The sequence below is a fragment of the Neolamprologus multifasciatus genome, chromosome 2 (assembly GCF_963576455.1).
Source record: "Neolamprologus multifasciatus chromosome 2, fNeoMul1.2, whole genome shotgun sequence".
NCBI lineage: Eukaryota > Metazoa > Chordata > Actinopteri > Cichliformes > Cichlidae > Neolamprologus > Neolamprologus multifasciatus.
Window position 1 is genome coordinate 4,018,071 of NC_140440.1, and position 27,264 is coordinate 4,045,334.

General features: G+C 39.9%; 1 long non-coding RNA gene across 1 annotated transcript in view; it reads right to left on the reverse strand.

Moving 5' to 3' along the window:
* Window positions 1-11,340: 11,340 nt before the first annotated feature.
* Window positions 11,341-27,264, reverse strand: part of LOC146523859 (uncharacterized) — a 39,493-nt gene continuing 23,569 nt past the window's right edge. The window contains exon 3 of the long non-coding RNA XR_014877240.1: window positions 11,341-15,672. This is a non-coding gene — a long non-coding RNA (uncharacterized LOC146523859). The remainder of the gene's footprint in view (window positions 15,673-27,264) is intronic.

The window sequence follows — 27,264 nt, forward strand, 5'->3', positions numbered from 1 at the left end:
TAAAACTAAGTTAAAGTTATGTACAGCATATATTCTGTGCATGACTTGGCTCTATCTATCTATCTATCTATCTATCTATCTATCTATCTATCTATCTATCTATCTATCTATCTATCTATCTATCTATCTATCTATCGTATGGAATAAGTTGTGCGCATATTATATATAGAAATTCAGAGAGGTTTATTCCCATACTTCATATACTGTAACAGTACATATGGGCACTTCAGAATCACTTGGGGAGGAACAACATGATCAAGAAGAATTGGCTGTGTGTGTAAAACCATGAATGTTGTCTGAAGCCTCAGTGATACAGCAGTGTAACCAGAGGGAGAGAAGCTCTAATGAAATAAAACAAAGCTCTCAGGGTTAAATAGGCATGCAACGATTTTGAACCCCCCCCCCCCCCCCCCCCCCCCCCCCGTTTTACGTTAATAGAACAAAACTACGACTGCAGCAAAACCTTCAGCAACATATTGCATATTACCATATTTAGGTGACCAACTTCTCTCATTTATTGAACTGGTTTGTCGGTCCCATATGGCAGAAAGCAGTTGGAGGAAACAGTCTGCGTGGCTGCTTTAGGAAAATATTTGGATTCGACTCTTTAGTTTGGATCAGTTGCTTCCTGTCTGGAGGCAGAGATTTCCCACAAGTGGCCAGAATGACATCAGAATTTAATATGGACAGACTGGGAGCCTTAAAGTGCTCAAATTTTTACACCAAAAGATGGAGAAAATGGCCGTTCCAGCTATTTGGTCCAAATTGAGATATGCTGCAGGGCCAAAAGAAGGCTGACACATGGATGTTAGACCCATACGTGATAGTTGAGCATCGCTTTTGAAAATCACGCTTTTAGCCAGTAATTTGTTGCTATAACAGCCAGCACTCCTCTGATTTCAGACTGTACTTTTCCTTCTATTTGGACAAAAAGCATTTGAATGGTCCAAAGGGAGACTGGGTAACAAGGTTCCCGCGAATTCCAAAAGTGTTGTCAGACATATTTCTTCACACCAAACTTTAAAGAGCACTGAAGCAGAAGAAGAGCTTGTTTGGAAGTTTAAGCTATAACATTAGTATCCCTCTTTAAATGTAGTAACTAGTCTAATTGAACCCTTTAAGACCTACCATAGAACCAAGTCCGCCAGAGCTTATATTATATTTTTACATGCTGTGGAGCCATTTTTGGGAGCATTTCAAGTTGTTATACATCAATACAACCATTATAGCCCATATTTTAATATGCATGTATGCATTAAGTGCATAGTAATTACATAAATTGCAACAAAGTGCAATAAACTACAAAAAAATTGAAAATCGTTTTTGTTTTTTTAACATATATTTCTAGTTAGAGAAATTTAAGAGGCTTATCCCTCAAAACTGTAAATACAAAAAAGTTGCACAAAATAGTTTCCCACCACAGGAAATTTATTTTGAGTGTCTTCATAGTTTTATTCTTGAAATACACCATTTTTTATATACTGGAGGATAAACGAAAATAAATATTATAATGCAAATTTGCAAAAAAAAAAACAAAACAGCATGTGCATCGAAATAAACTATTTCCAGCAGTGCAATTTGAGTTCTAAGCATCCCAGAAACTATACAGAAAAGCATAAAGTCAAATATAACTTTTAAAAACACCAGTTTAGGCTGATGAGGCCCTGAAGGTAAAAAACTACATTTCCGCGAAAATGACGTCACTTCCGGCTTTGGGCAGGTAATGGCGGACATGTGATAGTTCGCGCTGATGTCGTAGGAACGTAGGAAGTGTTACGAACATCTGATCGGATTGGCAAAGCGTGTTTCTGGAATATTATGTTTTTGTTGCTGCAAGTGGTTTTTATGCAATTTTTGCAAAGCTATATGTGGAAGGAAACTGTGACCGAGGACAAGCTGATGGCATAAGATGTAAGTACAACTCCTCCAGTTTCATATGCAAAAGAAATTATTGCGCTAGCTTACGTGGTTGCAGTGCTACCGGGATTTAAAAATAGCTACGCAAAACAGAGCGTGCCCGCTCTGACCAGCTTTAAAGGGTTAAAGAGGAAAAGAATCACCAACTAAGTAGAAAGTTTCATATATGTTTCACACTTCTGCTATTTAGCATGTTTAAATCAGACTCTGGTTGGTTTTCCCTCTTGGTGTGGTTTGTTTGTTTGGTGTGAACACGGTGATCGCACTCACACGAGGAGCAAAACAATCACGTCAAGATCCTTTGGAGGCTGTTTCAGTCCAGTGCAAAGCAAAATCCATGCTGTAGCTGGAAAAAAACAGGAAAGATCTACAAATTTGCAAATTTGTGAACTGAACCAGATCAAAGAAATTACAGGAAACTACATGAAAACACCCCTGGAAGACATTTTGACATACAGCACACATGGCACAGGTGGAAGCAACTAAAATCCACAGTCACCATTATTAGAGTGATCTGTGGAATAGAATAACTCAATTCAATTTTATTTATACACCTCCAAATATCAACAACAGTCACCTCAAGGGGCTTTATATTGTAAAGCAGACTCTACAATAATACGAATGACCCCCTATAAGCAAGCACTTTGGCAACAGTGGGAAGGAAAAACTCCCTTTTAACAGGAAGAAACCTCGGACAGAACCAGGCTCAGGCAGGGGTGGGGTCATCTGCTGCAACTGGTTGGGGTGAGAGAAAGAAGGCAGGACAAATGACATGACATGGAATAGAATGGCAATAGAAGTGTCTGTATCACTATCACAGTCAGTATACATATAACACCTGTGATTTTGCCTTCCTTGTTAAAATGCCCCTTGCAACTGAATTTGATTATTTTTTGAATATTTCATTGATCTTTAGGACAATCACAAAGATCTTTCAGCTCAACCATCACAACACGATGCCGGCTTTGCAAAGGGATATCTTATGAATTTGTTTACAATGAAAGAAAAATGCAACTGGAAGAGGTCATGAAACACCCCAGACCAACAGCAACATAACAGCATACAGTAACATCTGAGTCCAAGAGATCTTTACACCACACAACTTCTGAATACTTCGTTGAAGTGAGGACTGAGCTGCCCTCAGTGGATTTTTGGTTGAGATTTGTGTGCAATGCATAAAACAATGCACAACACACCTAATAAGTGAGTAGCTACTGCCATCATCAAATCCATCTACTGCAAATAATATTCATAGAAATCCTCACAAAACACACACACACACACACACACACACTACATTTATGCTCTGCATCAGTGACAACCAGTGTTGGGACTAACGCGTTATTAAGTAACGCGTTACAGTAACTACGTTATTATTGTGGTAACGAGCACGGTAACTAGTTATTTTGCCAAAACCAGGAACGCGTTACTCGTTACTGGGATTTAAATAGGCTCGTTATTCGTTACTTCGTGTGGTGGCCATTTCGGAGCTTCCACAGATTCAATAACATTAGCAAGTGGTGGAGGCAGCAGGTGGATGAAGGAAAAGGGAGGCAAGTGGAGAGACCCGAGGCGGCCGCTGGTCCGAGAGTGTCAGGCGAACTGAACTTCAGGTAAGAAGTTATAACCTGCAGTCTATCTGGGTCAGATATGAACCAAGTTTAGGTGGAGTTTATTTTCGTAATGCTGACTTTTTCGTACTGCGTGCTAGCTAGCATGACGGAGTTTCTATACAGCTGGGTGGGTGCTATGTTACTGATGTTGAACTTTATTTTTGTTCATAAGGTTAGTTAGTAAAGTTGCCAACCGTCCTGTAAAAAACGGAATCGTCTCGTATTCAGAGAAAATATCACGCGTTTCGTATTGAGGTGAAAAGGAACAGTTTGTTCCGGACTTCAGCTACAATGAAAAAGTTTACGCTGCACAGCTGCCTCTTCTCTCATCCTCTTACCCTCCCTCTCCTGTTTCTACTTCAATCATGAAACTGATCAATGATCAGCTGATCGGCTTTTCTCTCTTGTTTATTTATCGCCCACTTTGCGCCAGAAAGAGGAAACCAGCGGATGTCGCGGTAAACAACAGCAGCACTTTTAAGCTTGATCAGCTGTTGTTAGAATTTATTTAATATTAATTAAGTATCAGCTGATGTTTGCTGGAGCCACAGCTGTAAATCTGCTGGTCATGATATCGGTTTGAATATGTGGTGAGAGGGAAACATGAAGATGAAACCAGGAGATGACAGCTGGTAACTGTGCAGGGGCGGGTCTAGCAAAGTGTTGCCAGGGTTCCATGTAGGGCATTAAAAGGGAAAGGGGGGCACAAGGAAATACTTTTCTTATTCTCATTTAAAATGTCTCACTTTTAAAAAAATAATTATCTGAGTCTTACAACAAACGATTGATAGATTGATACATACATACCATCAGAACAGTGTACATCACTGTCACAACAGTGTTTGTTTTCATTCAAAGGCTTTATGATTTTTCCTATAATGGTGGGCCGGTCTCTAGCCAAAATGCCCGGGACGATTTTTTTGTCCCAGTCCAGCCCTGTATGCAGCTCATCTGCAGTCTGGTGTTACTTACATCTTCCTATTCAGAAGGCAGAATTTCCGAGTTCTGAGTACAATCGAAAACACCATGACTGCAGTTTTTGTGTTGGATGTAAAAAGCAGGCTAGGATAGACTCAGGCGTGGGATTTCTCTCGTGGAAATGTGCACATTATTTTTTCCTTTCTATTGGTAGGTGGCACAGTGCACTTGTGGCAAGTAAGCAAGCTAGAAGACTGGCAATCTTGCTGGGTATCCAGTTACGGAAGCAACACATTAACAAGAGAATTCTGAGTAAAACAAAGTTACTTTCCCTAGTAACTAGTTACTCTGAAAGTAACGAGTAACTTGAAGTAACTGAGTTACTTTTGATAGAAGTAACTAGTAATGTAACTAAGTTACTAATTTAAAGTAACTTACCCAACACTGGTGACAACAGGAGGTGTGTGAGGGTGTATAAAGCACACATCAGACACCTGAGTTCACGCAGTTCACATCAAGACTGCCATCTGTGGCTGCATTCAGGTAACACAAGCGGCCCGGTTAAGGAAAAAAAATTAAAAAAAATGTTGCTTTAAATGTTTCACGTCACTTTCATAGTGTGTTTCTGCTTTTGGGAAGAAAACAACCCAACCTCTCGCCCTGTGACAGCTGGGACAGGCTCCAGCCCCTGTGACTGATATGGATGAGAAGAAGAGAATGGATGGAAAACAAAACTGCCCGGCTGTCTTACCTCTAACTACAGGTAAGGAAGGGTGGTGGTTACTGCTAGAGTACACTGAGAGGTTTAAACTCCAGCAGCAGTGTCTTGATACATGCTTAATCATGTCAAGCACCCAGGTTAGTTATGTTATCGTTTCAGCATTTTCATCTACAGCTCAGCTGACTGCCTGTTTCCAGCCTTTCAAACAGAACTCCAGCAACAGTTCATCCAGGCAATAAAGCTGCGTGTTCTAATTACTACGAGCTGATGGAGTTCTAACCTCTTCATATTATCCTGTTCTCTGTGGGTCTTAGAATCTTGGAATCTTTACTCTGCAAAATGAAAATTCTGTGGTTTAAAAAAATGTAAGCAGTCCACATTCCTAAAACTTTCAGTATCAACACATTTGTGTCACGCCAAATCAATCTGCCTGGAGGAAATAAAAGAAATAGAAAAATCAATAAGACCCTCACATGTTAAAGCCAAATTCTTTGGCTCTTTGTATACGAGACACCTGAGAGAATATTTAAATATCGCCGTGTCAGAGCAACATGCAGACCTTGGAGAGTAATCAAACCAAAATCAACCTCGTGTTTTTGATGAATCGGAAAGGAAGACGCTTCACTCAGTCTGAGTGTAGTTGTTGTATGGCGTCCTCTCCAGCAACTCTGTCACGCTTGGTAAACTTCTCAAAACTGCAGTGACTTCAGTTTTAATAAGAAGCTGCCGTCTGGCACTGCTACAGGAACCCCCAGGGTTTAAAGGGTTAATTAGGACTATTTTGCCTGGCCCTCACATAATATTAACTGTTGAAAATTAATTGTATATAAATGAAATTTATCAGAGAGTGCTTTGAAATATTAAACACCCATGGGTCCCAGGGCCAACCCATATCAGTGGCGTGTGAGTCCTTAAATATCCGCATGTGTTTTTGTACTGACGTGACATCACAATGTGACATCCAATCACAACTGTCCGCGTTTCCCTACATGTGCTTCCTGAAGAAGCTGCCTTTTTACTATTTTCACTCCCTGAATTGACACCGTTCGCATCAATAAACATTTTTCTAGTCCAGCTGCTCATCGTTTGAATTTATGATTTAGGCTGTGAGCCACCTAATGAACGGGATTTGGAATTGGAGACCTTTTCTTGAAGGAAGGACGAATCCTTAGACTCTACAATTTAGTGCTTGACTTCATACATTACAGGACAAAAAGGTCCATCCTCGTCTTATCTCTTGCCATCTGAGTGATTTGATAGCTAATATAGAATGAGTGAACTAAAAGAAACACATTGCTTTGCACTGCAATGAGTTCCCTTTGACTTTTTTCCCAATAAAACACCTTTGTAATGAAAATCAAATAAGGGAGAATGTCGGTGAGTGCGTCCTACTGATATAATCATTTCCCTGTTTTATTAGCAAATTGATATGCCATCGGGCCGCACCATCGGTTTAACCTCCTAATCAGGTATCGCCTCGCTCGCCCCACTGCTACTGCTTCAATTAAGCCTGAGACGGGGGAGAGAGGGATGGACAGAGAGAGCGAGAGAAAGCAAAATAATGAGAGATGATGTAATGAGAGATGGTGAAGAAGATGCAGGAAAATGAAAGTGGCTGACAGAGACAGATAGATGGAAAGATTCTTACATATGAAAGAGCAAACAGAAGATAAAAAGCGATGGAAGAAGGCCCGGAGGATGAGCTTGTTTATATTTTCATTTATTCCTTTTGTCTCAGAATGCTGCGGCTGCCTGTGCTCGGGCCGTTTTCATACTTTTCCATCCGTATACCTCGAGGGTTTCTTTTAATCTCCGTCTCTGTTATGCTCTATTGTGGTTATTTCTGGCAAAATCCATACTGCTTATTGTTACTTTCACCTTACACTCGTTAGTTAATTACGGTTGCGTTTTATAACACAACTCATATCCTGCACTAGTTTCTGGTTGCATCTGATATGGTTTTTCAGGGGAATATTCTTATTCATTTGTAAGGATACAATGGGAAAACAATCAAATGTATATTGATGTAGGTGGTGGCAACATTCATTTTTATTTTATTTTCATTTTTGAACAGAGACATAGAATCCATTAGGAACCCTGCCTCCTTCTCAGGTTTCCATCATTATTTTTTCCCTTCACCTCCCATTTATGGACTCCTTTTACAGTATGTGATCAATGCCAAGTTCTCTGCTCCAGTGAGAAACTTTATTTCAAACCTGAGCGACTTCCGTGTATTATATTGGTATCCTATCATGTCACTTTGAAAATGTGCTTTTCTTGAAATTATTGTCAGATAGGTGTAGCTGTGGCCAACGCAGATCTTTGAATCAACAAACAACAAGATAGCAGCTGCCATGAGCAAGCAATTTGTGTTCATGTGCTTCAGATTTTTCAGAGAAAAAAAATAAGTGTGATAAGTTTAGAAATTTATATTGAAGACTAAAGAAGAGCAGCAATCAGACCAAGGATACCGCAGCAAATAACCCTGGTTGTGCTCCATATTCACTGCACGGTGTTTCTGTTTGCGTTGTGCTATGTGCCGATCTGATGACAGACGCATCTCGGTAAAGATCGGGCCTTAAGGGCTCCCAAACTGAGCAGACACTGTGCAGGTTTTGCTTCAGCGTCTGCCTTTGATGTTGCTCAACAACAAACCCCTGAAATGAGTTCCTCCTCTTCCCTGTATGGGTTTAACAGACTTGATTGCTTGTTGCTACACACCACAAAGATTGTACGACTTGGTTAGATGGCCAATTTTATTTCCAGCAAAAAGTATTTTTGATCTTGTTTTCAGTGTGACGCTCAAAGCAAGATCACAGCTTAGATTTTATTTTGATAACATAGGTCTTTTAATTTTTACTTAGTTTCTAAGTCTTGACATTAGTACTGCGTACTTAAATGCATACTGGACTAAATTATATCACCAAGACACTGTTTGAGATGAAACGTATGCTACAGCAGTTTTGAGGTGTGAAAGCTTGTTTCAAGACCTCCTAGTGACAATTCACACACTTAGACATTTGCCATACAAACATTAGCACAGGGCTCGTGGTGATGTGGTAATTAGCGCTGCTGCCTCACAGCAACAAGGTCCAGACTTTGACTCCACCATCTGGCTTGTGCCTGTCTGTGTGAAGTTTGCATGTTGTCCCTCTGGGCTCTCTCCGGGTGCTCCGGCTTCCTCCGACAGTCCAAACACAAGTAGTTAGTGGGGTTAATTGGTGATTCAAAATTATCTATAGGTGTGAATGGTTGTCTGTCTGACCTTGCCTCTTGGCAACTGGAATAAGCTCCACCCCCGCCTCCCCCCATGTGTGCGATGCTTTAAGAAATTGCTGCTATTTGGAGAAGTGAGTCAAATAAAGCTTGTTGTATATTATATTTTGTGCCTGCATTGTGTAAATGCTTTGTCTTGTTTTAACACAGTAAGTCGATCAATAACAATTCTTGAATTCAGATCAAAATTAAGATTTTTTATCTCAAAGTGCACTGAAAAAAAGGCCATGTTGGATTTACTTGATTCAATAGTGGACATTGGTTGCACACAAACATTTTGCTTTGGCAGAAACTTAAACAACTGAGTTAAATCAACAGAACTTATTCATAGTCAATAAACCTGTGCATTTTGTGTTCATAAAACGTGATTGAAACATGTTTAGATGAAGTAAGTTGAGCTCTTGGAATATTTTAATCCTTCACAATTTTGTCAATTTATTTCAACACTATTCAATAACCTTTACCACAGTACTACTTGATTACTTAAATACTACATATTGTCTTCATATTACATAATGTTCAACAAAGTCTAGAGTCTGGTTATCATAAAAGTTGAATGGATCTACAACAACTAACATCCCCCTATCTTTATCCTGGTTGCAGGGGGGGTAGGTTACGAGGCAGGGTACACCCTGGACAGCTCACCAGTCAATCACATAGAGATAAACAAACAACCATTTGCATTCACATTCATGGTGAATTTAGAATCACTAATCAACCTAAGCTGACTCTAATAACTGCATGACTTTTAACTGTGGGAGGACACCAGAATACCCAGAGAGAAACCAGTGCAAACTAGCCATATTGTGGATTTGAACCCAGGACCTTCTTACTGTGAGGCAACAGCGCTAACCACCATGTCACCACCTACTTGACAAAAGTAGGAAAGCTATGATTTCAAGGCTTGATGCAGAATTTTCTGTACGTTTTTGTCCTTGACAGGTTAAACCACAATAAAAAGCAATAGCATACACGTTGTGTGTGTGTAGTTCTCTGCCTCTTATAACTCTAGTGATTTTCCTGCAGTTTAAAATCTCATGTGATCTTGTTAATTTCATGAGTCCAGCAGCTAACCACTCTTACTAGATTGTATCATGTCATCTCAACAAGAACAAATTAAGTTGTTGAATTTCATACAGATCCTACATGATTTAATTACGTTCAAGATAGAAACATGAAAAATTTGTGTTCAAATTACAAGTTAGACTTTTTTAATGTACCAACCACCCAATTTACTTTTTTCGGTTTACCAAAAAAAGTAGAGGTGGCTGTTCGACTTGACTGAGATGGATGCCTTCCTCAAACCACGATCCAAAGCGTGCAAGACTGAAATCCTGTGCAGTGTCATGAGATTTAACATTGCTATATCATTGACTTACTTCACTCGAACATGATATGAACAATTTAATCTACCCACTCTGCATATTATGTAGTTTCTAAACTATATAGTTACACTTAACTTTAAACCATGAGGCAATTGTGTTAAATACACGCAAGATGCTTACATAAATCCAAGAGCTGGCCAATCCCTTTCTTTCAGTGTGAGAAGAAGCCACACTGAAAGAAAAAAAAAGTGAGATAAGTTTAGAAATTCATATTGAAGACTAAAGAAGAGCAGGCTAGTTTTGTTTGACTTAATACAGTACCTGCAGTGAGTGTTTTAAATGATTCTCACTGTCCAAAATATGGACTAATTTCAAGAAATCTCAACAAGTGTGGTCATCTTACTGCACTGGCAAATTATTTGCATTCGATTATAATCTGGATCTGTTCAAATTAAGGTTGTTTTCCTTTATATTTAGATTGTTGCAGAGCACACAATGTACAAAGGTTTATTCCATTCAGGTGCTGTATGTATCCACTGATAATTTCAGCAAAATGCCAGTCAAACAAGATTCACATACATAACATATCAAGAATATCAACATATTCATGCTGAATTCTGGAAAATAGATTGCTCCAACTACAAAACGACCATCAAGTCCACTTTAACCCCCCTTAAACTGTGTGTGAAAACACAACAGATTAGACAGTAGTTCTTCTTGATTCTAACATCGATTGATTTTGGCTTTAAATTTGCAGTTTGTCTATAATCTTCTGGATGTTCCCCAGAACACCATGGTGCTTATAGCTTGCTGTTGCTGTAAATACTTGGAGCATTTTAGCTGGTGGGGCTAACACGAAAGACATCTGGAAACAGGCTAGTCCCCATCAGTAAGAAGCTGACAAGGATGGCTTAGCATGGACAGGTGAGCACTGAGCAGCTCCTACTCCAGCAGACCAGTACTGAATAAAGAGTGGATGGCTGAGTGATGCTCTGAATCCTTCTTTTGTTGGGACTTGGAATGATTAGGATTGATTGAGAGGGAGAAAAAGTCATTATAAAGAAAGGTTGGGACACATATGACAGTATGAAAAGATATGGTACCATGTGGTTCAGAACAGCAAGACCATAAACCAGAGGCAGAATGTTTTAAGCCATCTGACATTCGGTGGCGATTTAGTAATGAACTTAAACATGACTGCTATGGTGAGCTCGAAGATTGTTGTGTGAGACTGAAAAACTTTAAACAGAGTAATAACAGTGCTTAATCTGAATAAGGGGTTACCACCCCTCAGAAATAATTTAGCTTCCTGTGAAGGTTTTCAGCAGCTCTTCTGTAAACTGCAGCAGTAGCTTGGCTCTGGAAATCACTGTGTTCTCTTGCTAATTACGCCCATGTAATGGATCCACCTGAGTGAGTTCAGCGCTGGCTGCTCTTTGCTGCAGGCAGGAGACTCCATCTCAGTTTAATGGGGACTTTGTCATTCAGGCCTGCAGCTCCCCGATGCAAACAGCGAGTGCTTAACTGGCTCTCTTTACCTTCCCATTTCACTCTGCCTTTTATTTTCCTCCCTTATTTCACCTTCCACTCTGCTTCTACTTGAGATTATTCCTGTATCATTATTTCACATTGCTTCCCTTTCCACCCCCCTGACTCAATCCCGTTCATTTTAATTATTATTTCTTCCCGTTTGTCTATATCGTACCCTCCTTGCTCATTTCTCATATTTTTCGGGGTTTAACCAAGGCCTCCTGTTTTCCATATTTTTTTCTCCAGGACTTCTTTCAACATTCAAACTTGATCAATTACTGGAGACCTTCGGTCGGCACCAGACCTGCCGGTCAATAAGGACATTTCAAACATTTGTCAATGTGTTAAACATTTGGGAGACTAAACTGAGGAGGAATATATGAAACGTGTTGTGATGTAGCCTACAGCTGGGGGTCTGTCATTGCTGCGCTTCACGCTGTGATAAATGACAGTCACAGCGAGAGCCTGGCTGCACAGCTAGGTATTGAAAACCAAAATTTGAATGAAGTTGAAAGTGGAGGATTGACTGAAAATTAAGGAACAAAAATGATGAAAGCTTAAAAGGAAAACCATGGTTCAGATAAAGTTTTAAGCCTGTGGGAATCTAATTATTATGCATTTTGAATTCAAGGTAGAAAACAAGATGGAGTGAACTTTGGAAGGAGTGTTTGGAATAAGATTACAGTTTGAAAGACGTCACTAATGAAAGGTGGCTTAAATAAAGATTAGTGGTTGGAAGACGCTGAAGTTCTGGAAGGAAATTCAAACAGAGATAATGCTCGGCTGAAATTTTATATGCAGTTTCGAATACAATACAAATATAATGGATATGGTTCAAAGGGCAGTTTGGAGAAGTTGTGCGGTATTGACTCAGACCAAACTTGAAAGAATGTTTTTTTAAAAAAAGATAAAGACAAAGGTTTATGTGCAGGTGAAGAGTTTAAAGGTGTTTTTGTGTGCATTTTTATTATGTGCCAATCCAGACAGATACAGTCAGCTTTAATAACCGCCACCAAACAGCCAGAGGCCTCCCTGGCTTCTTCTGTCAAATATGTTCGTTTGTTTTTAATCTAAGGTATACAAGTACGTTTAATCTTCCCAGCATCCACAAATGACATTTTAAAGTCTGTGCTCATTTTCCTGGCTGAGAGCAGCAGAAACAGCCAGGAAACTGCTCCCTCCCTCCCGCTGTTTCCCAAGTTTGCATTGACGCTATCCTGCTCGGCTCGAGCTGCAGTTATAGGACTCAATACACAAAGCCTCTGGCCACTCATCCAATACATAGATTCCCTGAGTTGGTGCAGTGTGATAATAACAGCCAAAGGTAATGTGCATGCAAGTGTAAATGTTAGAGGGTGTGTAAGCGTGCGCGTGTGTATATTTTGGGTGTAATTTATATTTCTGTTTGGCCAGTTGAGTTGTCAGCAGCAGCAGCAGATTGATGCCGGAAATCGTCAGCTTGCTGGCTGCTTTGAAACTCAGAACAAAACTGTTGCAGAGCTGCATGTACAGTCAAGTCCATATATATTTGGACACAATCTGTGTGTGTGTTTTTTTCTTACCCGTTTACTGAAATGTATTCCAATAATTAATATTAATAATAATGATGTATACTTTATTGATCCCCATGGGGAAATTCCTCTCTGCATTTAACCCTATTACTTAGTGAAGCAGTGGGCAGCCACTGGGCGGCCGGGGAGCAGTGTGTAGGGACAGTACCTTGCTCAGGGGTACCTCAGGGTAGCCATTCAGTGGATTCAAACCCTATCCCTGCCCAATTATAGCTATATAATTGACAAGGACATAATGTGTAGACTCAGCTTTCATTTGAGGGTATCCACATTCAAATTGGATGAAGGGTTAGGAGTTTCAGCTCCAACATGTGTGTGTAAGTAATAGAACAATTGATTCAAAGGTTATTTCATGGGCAGGTGTGGGCAGTTCCTTCATTATGTCATTATCAATTAAGCAGATAAAAAGCCTGGAGTTGATTTGAGGTGTGGTGCTTGCATTTGGAAGATGCTGCTGTGAACAGACAGCATGTGGTCAAAGGAGCTGTCCATGCAGGTGAAACAAGCCATCATTAAACAGTGAAAACAGAAAAAACCCACCCCAAAAATTGGGAGTGACAAGAGCTACAGTTTGGTACATCCCGAGAAAGAAAGAAATAACTGGTGAACTCATCAAAGCAAGAAGACCTGGACATCCACGGAAGACGACAGTGGTGGATGATCGCAGAATCATCGCAGAAGAAAAACTGCTTCACAACAGACGACCAAGTGAACAACACTCTCCATGAGGAAGGTGTGTTGATATCCAAGTCTACCATAAAGAGAAGACTACAGAAAGTAACTACAGAGAGTTCACTGCATGTGCAAGTCACTCATAAGCCTCAAGAATAGAAAGGCTAGAATGGACTTTGCTAAAAACATCTAAAAAAGCCAGCACAGATCTGGAAAAACATAGAGGTCAGAGGTGTTCAGATACATACTGTCTGCTCAAATCCAGCTAAATGCAGTTAAATTGATTGAGCAGAGTTTCATAACACAGATGGACAATGGCCCAAAACATACAGCCAAAGCAACCCAGGAGTTTATTAAAGCAAACAAGTGGAATATTCTTGAATGACCAAGTCAGTCACCAGATCTTAACCCAACTGAGCATTTCACTTGTTGAAGACTAAAAACAGGAACAAACAGGAACTGAAACCGTCTGCAGTAAAGGCCTGGCAGATAATTAAAAAGGAGGAAACCCAGCATGAGGTCGAGAGTTCAGGCTGTGATTGCCAGAGGAGGATTTTCAACCAAGTATTAGAATATGAACTTTTTATTTTCAGTTATTTAATTTGTCCAATTACGTTTGAGCCCCTGAAATGAAGGGAGTGCATTTCATAATGTTTTAGTTCCTCGCATTTTTATGAAATCTGTTTGTTCAACCCACTGAATCAAAGCTCAAAGTGTGCACATCAACTGCATCTGGAATATTTATGGACCTATCTACACACGAACAGCCCTGAGTATTGGGAACTAAAGGAAAGAGTGTTTGTCTGTGTGTCCAAAGGTGTAACTCAAAAGTTTAAATCACTGGTGCAATGTTGAATAAACTGCTTTGATAATGAAATCTTATTTGCAGGGTGTGTGGTCACTCTGACCTCATCATGTGTTGGATGCAATCTGTCAGTTTATGTTCTGCGTTGTATCAAAGGTGCCAGGAGCTTGGATATGATTGCAGAAATACTTTTTTACTTCGTTAAAAGCTGAAAGTGTGTCAGGTTTGCAGCTCAGACAGACCGGGGCAGCATAAATACACATCAGTGCTGGTTAACCAGATGCATCACCCATAGCCTATAATGGCAAGTGGAACAGACTGTGCTTTGGAAGGGCCGCATGGAGAAAGTACAAGGGGCATACATATGAAAAATTAGTCCTCAACTGCTAGAAGCAGAAGTGAAAGGCAAGATGTACGCCTTCCTAGGTTGGATCTAGAGGTTTTGTGGGGAAATCACTCTTCAGAGCTATGAGCAAGGTTGGCAGTACAGTAATGGCGAAGGGCAGAACTATCAGGAACATCTGAGGCAGCAGAAAGACTCTTTAGATAGCTGATGAACCTTAAAAATGTTACATAATTCATTATCCAATCCGAACTGTACCCACACTTCCAGCTCAAAGCCTTCAGTATTAGTCATGTAATACTGTAATAGAAATAGAACAGAAAGACTGCTTAACCTTAAGGTAAATATAATAAAATATGCTTGCCCCATAATAATAATAAAAAAATCAATATCATGTTGTTTGAAAATAGCATGTATTGTTTAAATAAATTAATCCACAAGCTTCAAATCCACCTTGGATTATTGATATTATACATCCCAAGTTGTGATCTAAAAGAGTTTATTTGAAACAAAGCAGAGGAGAGTGCTTTTAGGGTTCACTGTTGATGAATTTGTAGCTTAAATTAAAACACTGACGTGTTCATGTGAAGCAGGCATGAAGATTTTCACATTTCTTTTTAGTGGCAACAGTAAGTTGTCTCTGTTCCTATACACTGGCATACATGAAGTGCTGTCAGGTGGCCCATAGGCCTTTCTACAGTAGCAGGGTATAAATATAAAGCTGTACTTGCGGACAGATGAGTTGCTCCGATCGCATTTTGACTGACAGCGATGCCGCCGGCCCTCTTCCCTGTTAGCGGGGATGCCCTCTGCTTCTGACGGCGTTTGAAAATCCTCTCCTCAGTTCTCTAGGAAGATGAAGAAGAGCTGGTCTGCCCGCAGAGCCTCTCTGCCTCAGGCATCATGTCGGAGAATTTGTTTTGTTTTTCCACCTCACTCCTCTTCTCTCTTTTCTCTGAGAGTCCTTTGCTGCTTCCCCATCTGCAGAAATAGATACAACCTCAGTGGGGTTTGGTGGTGCAGAAAAAAGACTGAATATCAAACCTATCAGGAAAGAGTGGGGTTTAGGATTTAGTAAGCCACTGTTGTGCTGCTGCTTCTGTCTCAGAGCATGTGTGTTCGCTTGTTAAATAAAAGGTGGAAACCACAAAACCAGACTGACTTTATCTGTATTTGAAATAATGAACTCAGCCCTTTGCAGAAGTTACCAAAAGATACACAAGGCTATGATAAACCACTAATAACATGCACTTTACACTTTACTCATTCATTTTAGCAGTGCAAGTGAGTCCCATTAAAGCTACATTTAACAATTGTTTACCAAAGATTAATAATAACTTGAGATTATATTTTATACATATAATCTCTAAGTCTAAGATAAAATTGAGGCACAGGTGGCCAGAAGAGGACAGAGGGGGGGGGGAATGTCTCCCCTGCACCCTGGTGACACACCTGCACCCCAAAGCCCTACCTGTGTGGGTGGGTGTGGTGGAGCGGGAAGAGGGAGGCAGCCGGGGATGGGGAGGAAAAGAAGGGAGGGGAGGGTGTCCCTCCCTAGGGCCAGCTCCCCCGCTGACCCCAATATGCACCCCCGTCCTCTGGTATCCACCAAGGCAAGGGAGCCCAGGCCCATCCAGACCGGGGCCTACGGCAGCAGCACCGCCAAGCCCCACAGGACCCGGGGCAGCCCACCCCACCCCACCGCAGAGGAAACTGTACCCACCCCAACATTCAATCATCTCCCAGACTACACAAGACACAGACACCCAGGTTAAGTTTATTCTCCACCTCTCCTATGTCTCTCCCCCACCTGCAGAGTGGACTCCTGCAAAGATGGAACAACCTCCCTGCCGGTTCAAGAGCCCCCCGGTTAGGCCGATGCACAAGAGGCCCCCTGCGCCAGGGCTGAGCCCCCGTGCACCCACCCGCCCACAACCTCGGCGACACACCGACGAGGACCGAAGCCCCCAAGGCCCAGCCAGAGCCCCAGCACAGAGGCGAAGCACCCCGAACCCCAAACCTCCACGCCCGCCCCGGATCCACTCAGGGGCAGCCAGGCCACCAGGCCAGTAACCTACGTCCGCCAGCACAGACCATCCTCCAGCCCCGCTGCACGCGGCCACGAGGAGAACAACCTCTGAGAGCGACCAGAGCCACTAACCAGGTTATGAACACAACCCCCGGGTTAAGCCCTCCAGGAATAACGTCTCTAGGGGTCCTCCAGGTGCCCTAAGCCCATCCCAACCTCCACATCAACCACAATAGCCAAGGCGGGACCAAACCACGACCCCCTACCCCCGCTAGGTGATGGAGCCGATCAAAGGAGCCCAGAGGGATTGATCTAATGTGGTGGCAGAGGCTATATCGAGACTAATGTGATCTATTAGATAGTTTCTATATTGGCTAGAATTAAGATTATTTTTATTTTTCCAGTTCATGAGGACCGTTTTCTTGGCGATGCATAGGGCAATAAAAACCATGTGGACTGTATTAATTTCTGTAGTGACATCATCCAAATTTCCCAACAAGCATACTAAAGGGGAGGTTGGAATTTTACATTTCAGACACTTTGATAAGTCCTCACATATCTCGTGCCAAAACTTCTGCACTGGTGGACAGAACCAAAGAGCGTGGATGTAATTGTCTGGTGTATTGCCTTGACAGTGTGAGCAGTTGTTGGCGGATGTAAAGCCCATCTTAAACATTCGATGACCTGTATAGTGCACTCTATGCAGTATTTTGTATTGTATTAATTGCAGATTGGGATTTTTAATCAATTTAAAGGTTTTTAAGCAAATCTGAGACCAGACGTTTTGGTCTAAGCTGACTGATAAATCTGCTTCCCACTTTGCAATAGGAAGGGATATTGATTCATCTATTTTAGAAAGTGTTCTGTATATTTTAGATAATAGTTTGGGGGATTTAAGAGTAAGAAATTGAACCACACTTGGTGGTGTTTGTAATTCAACTTGACTGAGGTTAAATTTCTTTTTTACTATGGATTTAATTTGTTGATATTCTAAAAATCTTTTCTTGTTGATCCCATATTGTGTAACTAGTCTGTCAAATGGAATAAATTCTGTTCCCTCTAATATATGTTCTAAGTATTTAATTCCTTTACAACTCCATTCTGGGAAATTAATCATATTATTGTTTTGTAATATGTCAGGGTTGTTCCAGATAGGTGTACGTTTGCATGGGATTAATGAAGACTCCGTTATTTTTAGAAACTCCCACCATGCTGTCAGAGAAAAGCTGATGTTGATGCTTTTAAAGCATTCATGTCTTTTGATGTTTGAGCTAATAAATGGTAGGTCTGAAATCTCTAGATCATTGCATAGTGCCTGTTCAACATCTAGCCAGGGCTCATCTAAGAGGGTACATTTTAACCATTCTGAGATGAACTGAAGCCTGTTGGCTAAGAAGTATTGGTGAAAATTAGGCAGATCTAATCCTCCTCTATCCTTGGTTCTTTGTAGCGTTTTTAAGCTGATGCGCGGGGGTTTATCTTTCCAAAGGAATTTAGAAATATGTGAATCCAGAGATCTGAACCAATCTTGTGATGGTTTGTTAGGGATCATTAAAAATAAGTAATTTATTTTTGGCAAGATCATCATTTTTATAGTGGCGACCCTTCCCATGAGTGATATGGGTAGAGATTTCCATCTAGTCAGATCGCCTTCTACTTTCTTTAGAAGTGGGATGTGGTTTAATTTAATTAAGTCTGAAAGCTTAGGAGAAACATTAATACCTAAATATTTAATATTTCCAGATTGTAGTGGGGCAGAAGATGAATTATGGAAGGAGCAGTTAATGGGAAGAACTGTAGATTTTGGCCAGTTAATTGAATAGTCTGAAACTCTTGAAAACCAGTTTATTAGAGTAATTACCTCAGAGAGGTTGAATTGTGAGTTTTGCAGAAAAAGCAACACATCATCCGCATAGAGACTGATTTTATGTTCTACGTTATTACATTTTATGCCCTTAATTGTTGTAGCCTGTCTAAGTGCTGCTGCTAGAGGTTCGATAAAAATTGCAAAAAGTGAAGGGGAGAGTGGGCATCCCTGTCTGGTGCCCCTCAGGAGACAAAAGCTGGAGGATGTCTGGTCATTTGTTCTGATACGAGCTGTTGGGGAATTGTATAATATTCTTATCCAATTTATGAAAGAGTTTCCAAAACCAAATTTGTGTAAAGTTGCAAATAAAAATTTCCAGTTAACTCTGTCAAATGCTTTTTCTGCATCTAGAGATAATATTATGGTTTCAATGTTTTTATTGTATGAGTAGTCTATTAAATTAAGTAATCTACGACTGTTTGTTGAGGAGTGCCGACCTTTTATGAAACCAGTTTGGTCAGGATGAATTAAGAGGGGGGTTATTTTCTCTAATCTCTTTGAGAGAGCTTTGCAGATTATTTTAAGGTCTACATTTATAAGGGATATTGGACGATAACTTGAGGGAAATAAAGGGTCTTTTCCTGGTTTTAGCAGGAGACTAATGTTAGCAGAATTCATATTTGGTGGTAGTCTGCCATTTTTCTTGATTTCCTGCAACATTCCATGGAATACTGGTGCCAAAATTGTCCAGAATTCTTTGTAGAATTCTGCAGGAAAGCCGTCTGGACCTGGAGCTTTATTAATGGGCATACTTATCAGGGCTTCCTGGAGTTCACCTGGCGTCAGTGGCGAATCCAGTGCCATTGCTTGACTGTCTAGTAATTTTGGAAGAGTTACGTTGTCAAGAAACAAATCAATTTCATTTTTAGACGGGTTTATTTGTGGTGAATATAAAGTTTCATAGAAATCCCTAAAAATCTTGTTTATTCTTCCAGGGTCATATATTGTGTTCCCTGATAAATCTTTAGTAGCACATATAGTTGTTTTTTCTTTATTTATTTTTAACTGGTTTGCTAGAAATCGACCTGGTTTGTTACTGTGTTCAAAATTCTGCAAGCGAAGTCTTTGTACAAGGAATTGTGTTTTTCTATTAATAATTTCATTTAATTCTAGTTTTGTTTTGCATATTTTGTTCATTATTTCTTGATCTTGGTGGAACGCGTAGGCTTCTTCTAAGGATTTGATGGTTTTTTCTAATTCCTGAATATTTTTGTTTTCTTCTTTCTTTTTGTGTGATGAGAAAGAAATTATTTTACCTCTCATCACAGCTTTTCCTGCTTCCCATAGAACAGAAGCAGATGTTCCGGGAGTGTCATTAAAGTCTAAATATGAAGTCCATTCCTTTTTAAAATATTTAATAAAGTCTTCATCTTTAAGTAGTGATGTGTTAAATCTCCAGTTTTTACTTGGCGTAGTATTATTCTTGTGCATTAGTGTTAAAGATACAGGAGCATGATCGCTGACAGCTATAGGGTGAATCTCAGTGTCTGAAATGTCACTCAGCAGTGAGCTGCTGACCAAAAAATAATCCAGACGAGAGTAGGAGTGATGAACATGTGAGAAGAAAGTATATTCCTTACTGTTGGGGTGAAGGGAGCGCCATGCATCGCAAAGGCCATAGTCGCTCATATACTGTTTGATTATATTTGTGGATTGCCAATTGCGCTGAGTTCCTGTTGTGTTGAGCCTATCCATTTCTTCATTTAGTCCAAGGTTGAGGTCGCCTCCAAGAATGAGTGTGCAATCAAGGTGTTCAGAGAGTGCACTGAAAAATCCGTGGAAGAATGAGGGTTCATCAACATTTGGACCATATATACTTACAATACATAGTTTTTTGTTCAATATTGATAGTTTAATAATTAGAAATCTACCCTCTGGATCTATAACTGTAACTGTAAACACTGACCTGTTTAAGTAGAATCAGAATTAATATCAGAATGTCCTTTTACAAGTAATGTTCATTAAAAATTCAGTAGAAGAGGAATTTATCTGGTGTTTAATTATCTTTTGCCCCCAGATGTTGCTGAAGAACCCAAGTGTCTTCATGAAATCTGCAACATTCAACAGTGCGTTGCTTTTGTGCTGCCAGCCTTTTTTTTTGTGCTCTTCTTTAAAGTCTCATTTCAGACTTAATACCCTTCATATCAAACTGTGGCTGATCTTCCTCTCTCCTGATGCTAATACCATCAGAGACACAGAGCATCTGTTGAAAATCGCCCACCGGACCTTCCACCTCTTGGCATTCTTCTCCTCGCTCGACCGTTCACAGACTATTAGAGCGTTTATGCCACTGGTAGAGAGGGAGCTGCTGAACTCATTTCACAGGTTAATTAGAACAAAAGGATCAGCCTTGCACCGGGCGAGAGGCTTTCGATTATTGAAAGGTTGTGGCTCGCTCTCCTCCCTGCAGGCCGCCAGAGAGAGGACAGAGTATATTGGGCTTCATCACTGCTAAATGCCACCTATCAATCACCTGATCACGGCTGGCTGCCATCATTAGCGTCTCCTGATTGAGAGGTAAGCTTGTAATCATCCTCAGGCAAATGGAGAGTGAAAATATTAATACACTGCATGTCTGCTGGAAATGAAATGACAAGTTGGGTCAACTTTTCAAAATGAGAGTGAATGAGCAGACTTGAGGAGCTGAAGAGTTAAGTGTTGAAAGAGACACATAAAGGACCAAGTGTCATATATAAACACAGTACCAGATACTATAATAACTCACTGAGGTTTATGTGAGTTAATAATCCCATAAATTTGTAAATATCACAGATCAACTCTCATTGCAGCATACCGTACGGTGGCACAGAAAGTGCATCTTCAAGATAACAGATGAAGATGAATAGCAACAGAGAGAAGTGGAAAAGTAGATAATGTCATATTACTGCGGAAGTCCTTCAGGGAAAGCAAGGCTATTGTGCTTGCCCAGTGAAATCTGTCTTACTCTTTATCCTATCTCCTCCCATCACCTTGAACTGGTCAAGGCAGATGGTGGACCCTCTTTGAGCCTGGTTCTGCCAGAGGTTTCTTCCTGTTAAAAGGGAGTTTTTCCTTCCTGTTATTGCCAAATGTTTCCTCAGAGCAGGTTGTTTGATTTTTGTGGTTTTCTTTCCATTATCGTAGGGCCTTTACCGTAGAATATAAAGCACCATGAGGTGACTGATGTTGTGATTTGGGGCTTTAGAAATACAACTGAATGGAACTGAACTAAGAACTGAGAATTAATTAAAGTGATCTTTCTCCTTACATCTAAAAGATTTTCATGTCCCACAAAGAATCTGATTTTTGAAATGCCATCTTGTGGAACCATATTTGGAAAAAAAAAATCACTTCCTTATTCCTTTTCCATTAGCCAAACCCAACACTGACAGAAGGGTCTACGTGCATATTCTTTACTGAAACACTTCTGCAACTAATGTAAGCCCTATTTTTTGTGCAGTACTGTTTCTTCAATAATTTTCAATTGATTTTATAAATCAGGAAATTATCAAACAATGAACAAAAACAACAAAAACAGGACATTTGAAAAACAAATGCATGTGGAAGGGATTGGATGTGAGCCCCACTGTCTGATTGTGGAGCAAGTACAGCATACACTGCCACCTCCATCTCTGATGTAGTTTGTAAATATCTCACTTTATTCAATAAAAGAAAAACTATAAATTACGCTGACAATAAAATGTAATTGGGAAAACAAATCGTATAGACCTGGGGTGCTTTTTATTACATTAACATATCTCCTTGCTTCCTTACCTTCCTTCTCTTGTCTTAGGTCCTCCTCAGTGCTCATGTTTGTGAAATGCCCTCTGCATTCTCTGTCAATATTTCCCAATAAAAGTTTCCCTCCTTCTTAATATATTATCATCCTAATAACATACAAAGGAAAACAATATTCTGCATACGACTGAACAGTTCAAAGTAAAATAAGACATTTCCTCCTTTGCAGGATCCATAAAAACTTAGACTACCCTGGGGGCTCAAAAACACTGTTCTACATCATGTGACCATTTGACTTTCTCTGTAGTGTTTCATCAAATGGCCTAAACAAAAGGTCAAGAGTTCACAGAGAAAGAAAGAAAGCTCACCTTCACTGCCCCTCTTCCTGCTCTTTATAGAAAAAGCAAAAGGTTTCCAATAAGTACAACAGATTCTTCTGAGAAGTGTAAATGTGACAATGAGTCACAGCCCTAGACTTCACAAAAGCTTCAGCTCCAGTGAACCTCAACAGTACACAGAAACAGATCTTTGCACTTTCAAAGAGCCTTCATATTCACTTTTCATTAACTCTCTGTTTTCTTGGTCTGGCTGTGAAATGATGAAAATCAAAGAAACATTCAGAAGTCAAATGGAGAATTGATTCAAGCATATATCTCTGTTGGCCTTTGAGGATTTTTAAAAAATCTCTTTAAATCAAATACAGTAAAAGAAATGCTTTGCAGATTTGCATATGATAAACTGGGGAGAAAGAGACAACCAGAAAAAACTACAGAACAAACTACGACCCTCAAAAAAGGCAGTCAGCACACCCACCAACACACAGCCCAAACTCAGCCAAAACAGAGACGGTCAGGCTCTGGGTTAAGTGGGCCAGAGACTGAATGCTAAGTGACGTCAGCTGCATACAACTCATTGACACCACAGCAAGACAGAACGGGACACTTTCTCATAAAACATATGATAAACTCATATTTAAGTTGTCTTCTTTCCTGCATTTGCTACAAAATTGCTGCTATCCCAGCACTATAGAAAATAGATAAATAAAGGTTAATTACTAGAAAATAAGACGGAACATATCAATAAAATATTGGGTAAACATTTATGTTTTTAATTACCTGTAAATCAATTCCCTGATTAGATGTGGAATTCAAATATTTTTATTCAAATGTTGTACCGGATAAATAAATATCTTCCTGATGTCCCTCTCTACTGTCATACACGCCAATCCAAACATGCCAGCAGCCACACACTGGGATAAAATTCAAACTCTCTCATATAATAAGAGATGAAATAATCAAAATTCCATGGGTTCGTCATGAAATGTGAGTTAATATACATTTCCTGCATGCAGTAAGTAAAGCTGTCTGAGAGGAGTTGCAATCATCTCATTTGGGCGTCCAAATTCAAATAGGACACATCTCCCCTGAAGAAACCACACCTGAAAATGATATGAATTTTTTAGTCGTGCTACAACTTTCTCGCAGGTGTGTCTGGTTGGTCTCATTCAATCACATCCTGCAGGTTGACAATCGATTTACTGGAAAATAAGAGTAAGGGTTTCCAGCCAAACAGAAATAACAGAAATTCCTTTTCTTTGGTTCAGCAGAACATGTTCTGCTTGACCAGTGAGACATTTTTCCTGAGATATTACACACCCTCTGAACTTCCCATCAGTCACGGCAGGATGAAGTTTTCAGCCTCAGAGACGATGTCTGGAGCCAGAATTAGGAAGTTAGTGACGGGCTGGACTCGGTCGTCATGGATGTCACACCTAATCGCCTGAGAGTACCAGACCCTCTAACCCACAACCACTGGAGACCACATGTGCTGTGCAAATATAAATAGATGTCCTCTTCTAGGTGAGACAACACCAAAAGCTGTGCCACAGCTGTGTGCGACTGAAGCTCTCACCATAGAGACTGGAAGCACAATTAGCAGCGATGGTCGTGTGATGTGAAAACAGGTGTGATGGTGCTGCTGTAAACTGTGCTTCAACGATAAATAAATGCACAGAAGTCATTCTCCTGCAGATGATTCTTCCTTGAAACTTTTGTATCCTGAAACAAGACAACAATTTAATTTTTTTTTTTTTTACATTTCTGCATAATATTAGTGCTTATTTTATTTGCTTATTTATTTCCAACCTGCATGAAGACGTTCAACACAGCTATACCAAAATGCAGCTGCAGAAAAGTGTAGGAAATGCGTACTTCATATAACCAGGCAAGAGGCTTTTATAGTATTATAACACTTATCATTGTATTAATTTAATTTCACAATACTATGATTCTTTTTTAAAAGTGTTCCATATCATGCCATCAACATACTATAACACAATATATAGGAAGTTTAAAAAAAAGTTGACAAGGAAATTTTTTTTTAACAGCAGCTGTCATTTAAACAATAACACACAGAAATGTAAGTAAAAACACAGAAGGAAACAGGGAGGGGGACACTAAACTCCGTGCACACAAACAATAGATAGAACAACATGACTAAAGACTCTGGCATCAAATCCTGAACACAACTTCAGAGCCCTGGCAGTACATGCACCTGTCCAGGTTAAGCTATAGCCCGGTCTAAACCATAAAAGAACGTGATATTGTACATAATATGACTCTGTACGATTCTATTAATATCTAGTTTGTGTTCATGTGTGTGTTTTTGTTGTTTTTGAGTGGGTTTGGACAGGATTTAGACACTGATTAACCTCAGCATCAAGAAAATGTCAAACCAAAACCTGTTGGTTTGGCATTTTCTTCTGTTCACCTGATAAATATCACAGAAACAAGAGACAAGATTCACGACCGCTGCTGGTGCATTTGTTTTATAACTGAAGATGAAGTAGACCACTATGTCAATATCATATATTTAAAGTTTGTCCATGATGCTGTAAGGGCTTCTGTCATCTGAATAATATTATCAGGAATATACCATCTCAGAGTGATCACACATTTAATAGTTGGTTCATGTGGTCACATTATGTTATATATGTGTGTATTTTATCATTGCTTATTACAGGCACACTGGCTTGGGCTGAACTGTGATGACGTATGTCAAAATGTCGTACTAAAATACTTTGAATTAAAAGGAACACCAAGACAACTTATTTGATCCAAACTCTCCAAATTAATTGGTTAATATAATTTTCCTCTACCTAAAACAAAAATAATTTTAAATATAAAAAATGAGATGAGAATATGAATGTTATTATGAAAGAATGAAATCCACTTCTAAACACAATTAAAACATCTGAAACCTGAAATGCTCGCCTGCTTTTATTCCCTAGTCTTAAAAGCCTCCAAATTCCATGTTGAACTTTTCGATTAATGAAACAGTCGAATACTTTCAGTGAGCAATGACGAAGGGAGGGAAGGAATTATCGTGCAGGGCAGCTGGATTTTCCATAAATGTATTCCCTATAAGCTGCGACTGGATTGTCCTGTAACTATCCGAAGCGTCCTCTGTGTTTCTGTGACATTTTGGAGTCGTGAGTGTTTGAGGCGGCTGTGATTTAAATGCTGTTATTTGTTTTTCTTTAAAGCAGCAGCAGAGTTACAGGGCACTGAACCAGAAAATGACATTTTAAAGTCATCTGTAGCTTCTGCAGAGACTTGTGCCCTTTCCTCAGCAGGGTAAATATTAACACCATCAACGCCTTCTTCTTTGAAAAGACATCACATTAGGCGAACTGAGTGAGGCGGCAGTGAGACTCTTCTTCTGTGGATTTCGTCATGAATAAACACTAAATAAACTTTATAACTTTGTATGCTCCTCCTTGCAGGGGTTATTAAAACAGCTAAATTGCAATAGTGATATTATATTTCTTGGATATTTATTTAAAAGTTGGCTACGGGAAGCAAATGAGAGACTAAAAAATTATCATGTGAAAATACGAATTCCCAGGAACACCATTTTGAGCACCCACCGGTGGCTTTCACGGCATGAATCATTTTCATCATCTTGATGCTTGTTGACATTATTTTTATGAACAGATTGGTTTTTTTTTTTCTCGATAAACTACTTGATGCTGTTGTCAGACGTCATAACTAAATACATAACACTCATCTAGTTTCACAAGGGATAGTGGTGTACACTTTAAATCACAGTTTATCCATGTTTATCCACATCCACAGCTAAGGATAGTTTAGAATCACCAGTTAACCTGATGCATGTATTTGGACTGTGGGAAGGCCACACAGGAAGCAGCTGAAGAGGTGGAAGTGCTAACCACCAAGGTACTGACTCACCTGTTCATGAATTGCACGCAACAATGTGGAAGGATGTTTCTTTCACTAAAGTTTGTGTCTTTATGTTTTGCTTCCCTCATCCCCAACTGGCCACAGCAGACAGTCGCCCTATTTCTAAGCCTGTTTTCGTCCCGTTGAAAGGGAGCTTTTCCTTCCCACTGTCACCAAAGTGCTTGCTCATGGCGGGTCATGTGATTGTTGGTGTGGGTATTATTGCAGGGTCTTTATCTTACAATATAAAGTTCCTTGAGGCCACTGTTGTTGTGATTTGGCACTATGTAAATAAAGTAAAATTGAACTGAACTGAATGTCACCTTTTTCACAGTTCTATATTCATTTTCTCTTCTTATCTGTAAGATGTAGGAAATTACACTAAGCTGGATTTTTAAGATTCATTATGTATAAATATTAAAATTATAACAAGCAAGCCAAGCTGAAGGCACAACCAATCTATAGGGAAATATCCATGTGTAGGCATTAAGACAAACTTTGAACTTCATGTGGCTGCTGGGCTACATGAAGTTCAAAGGGTTGTGCGCTCACATTTTGGCTTTGCAGGAGGAGGCAAAGCCAAGAGCCAGTAGTTGCATCTGTAACTACTGGTTAAAAATGATTCCACCAGAACAAGATGCCTGTCCATATTTTGCCATGTTTTGGCTTTGAACACATGCAGCAGGAGGAAGCAGTGACCAGTGTTGGGTAAGTTACTT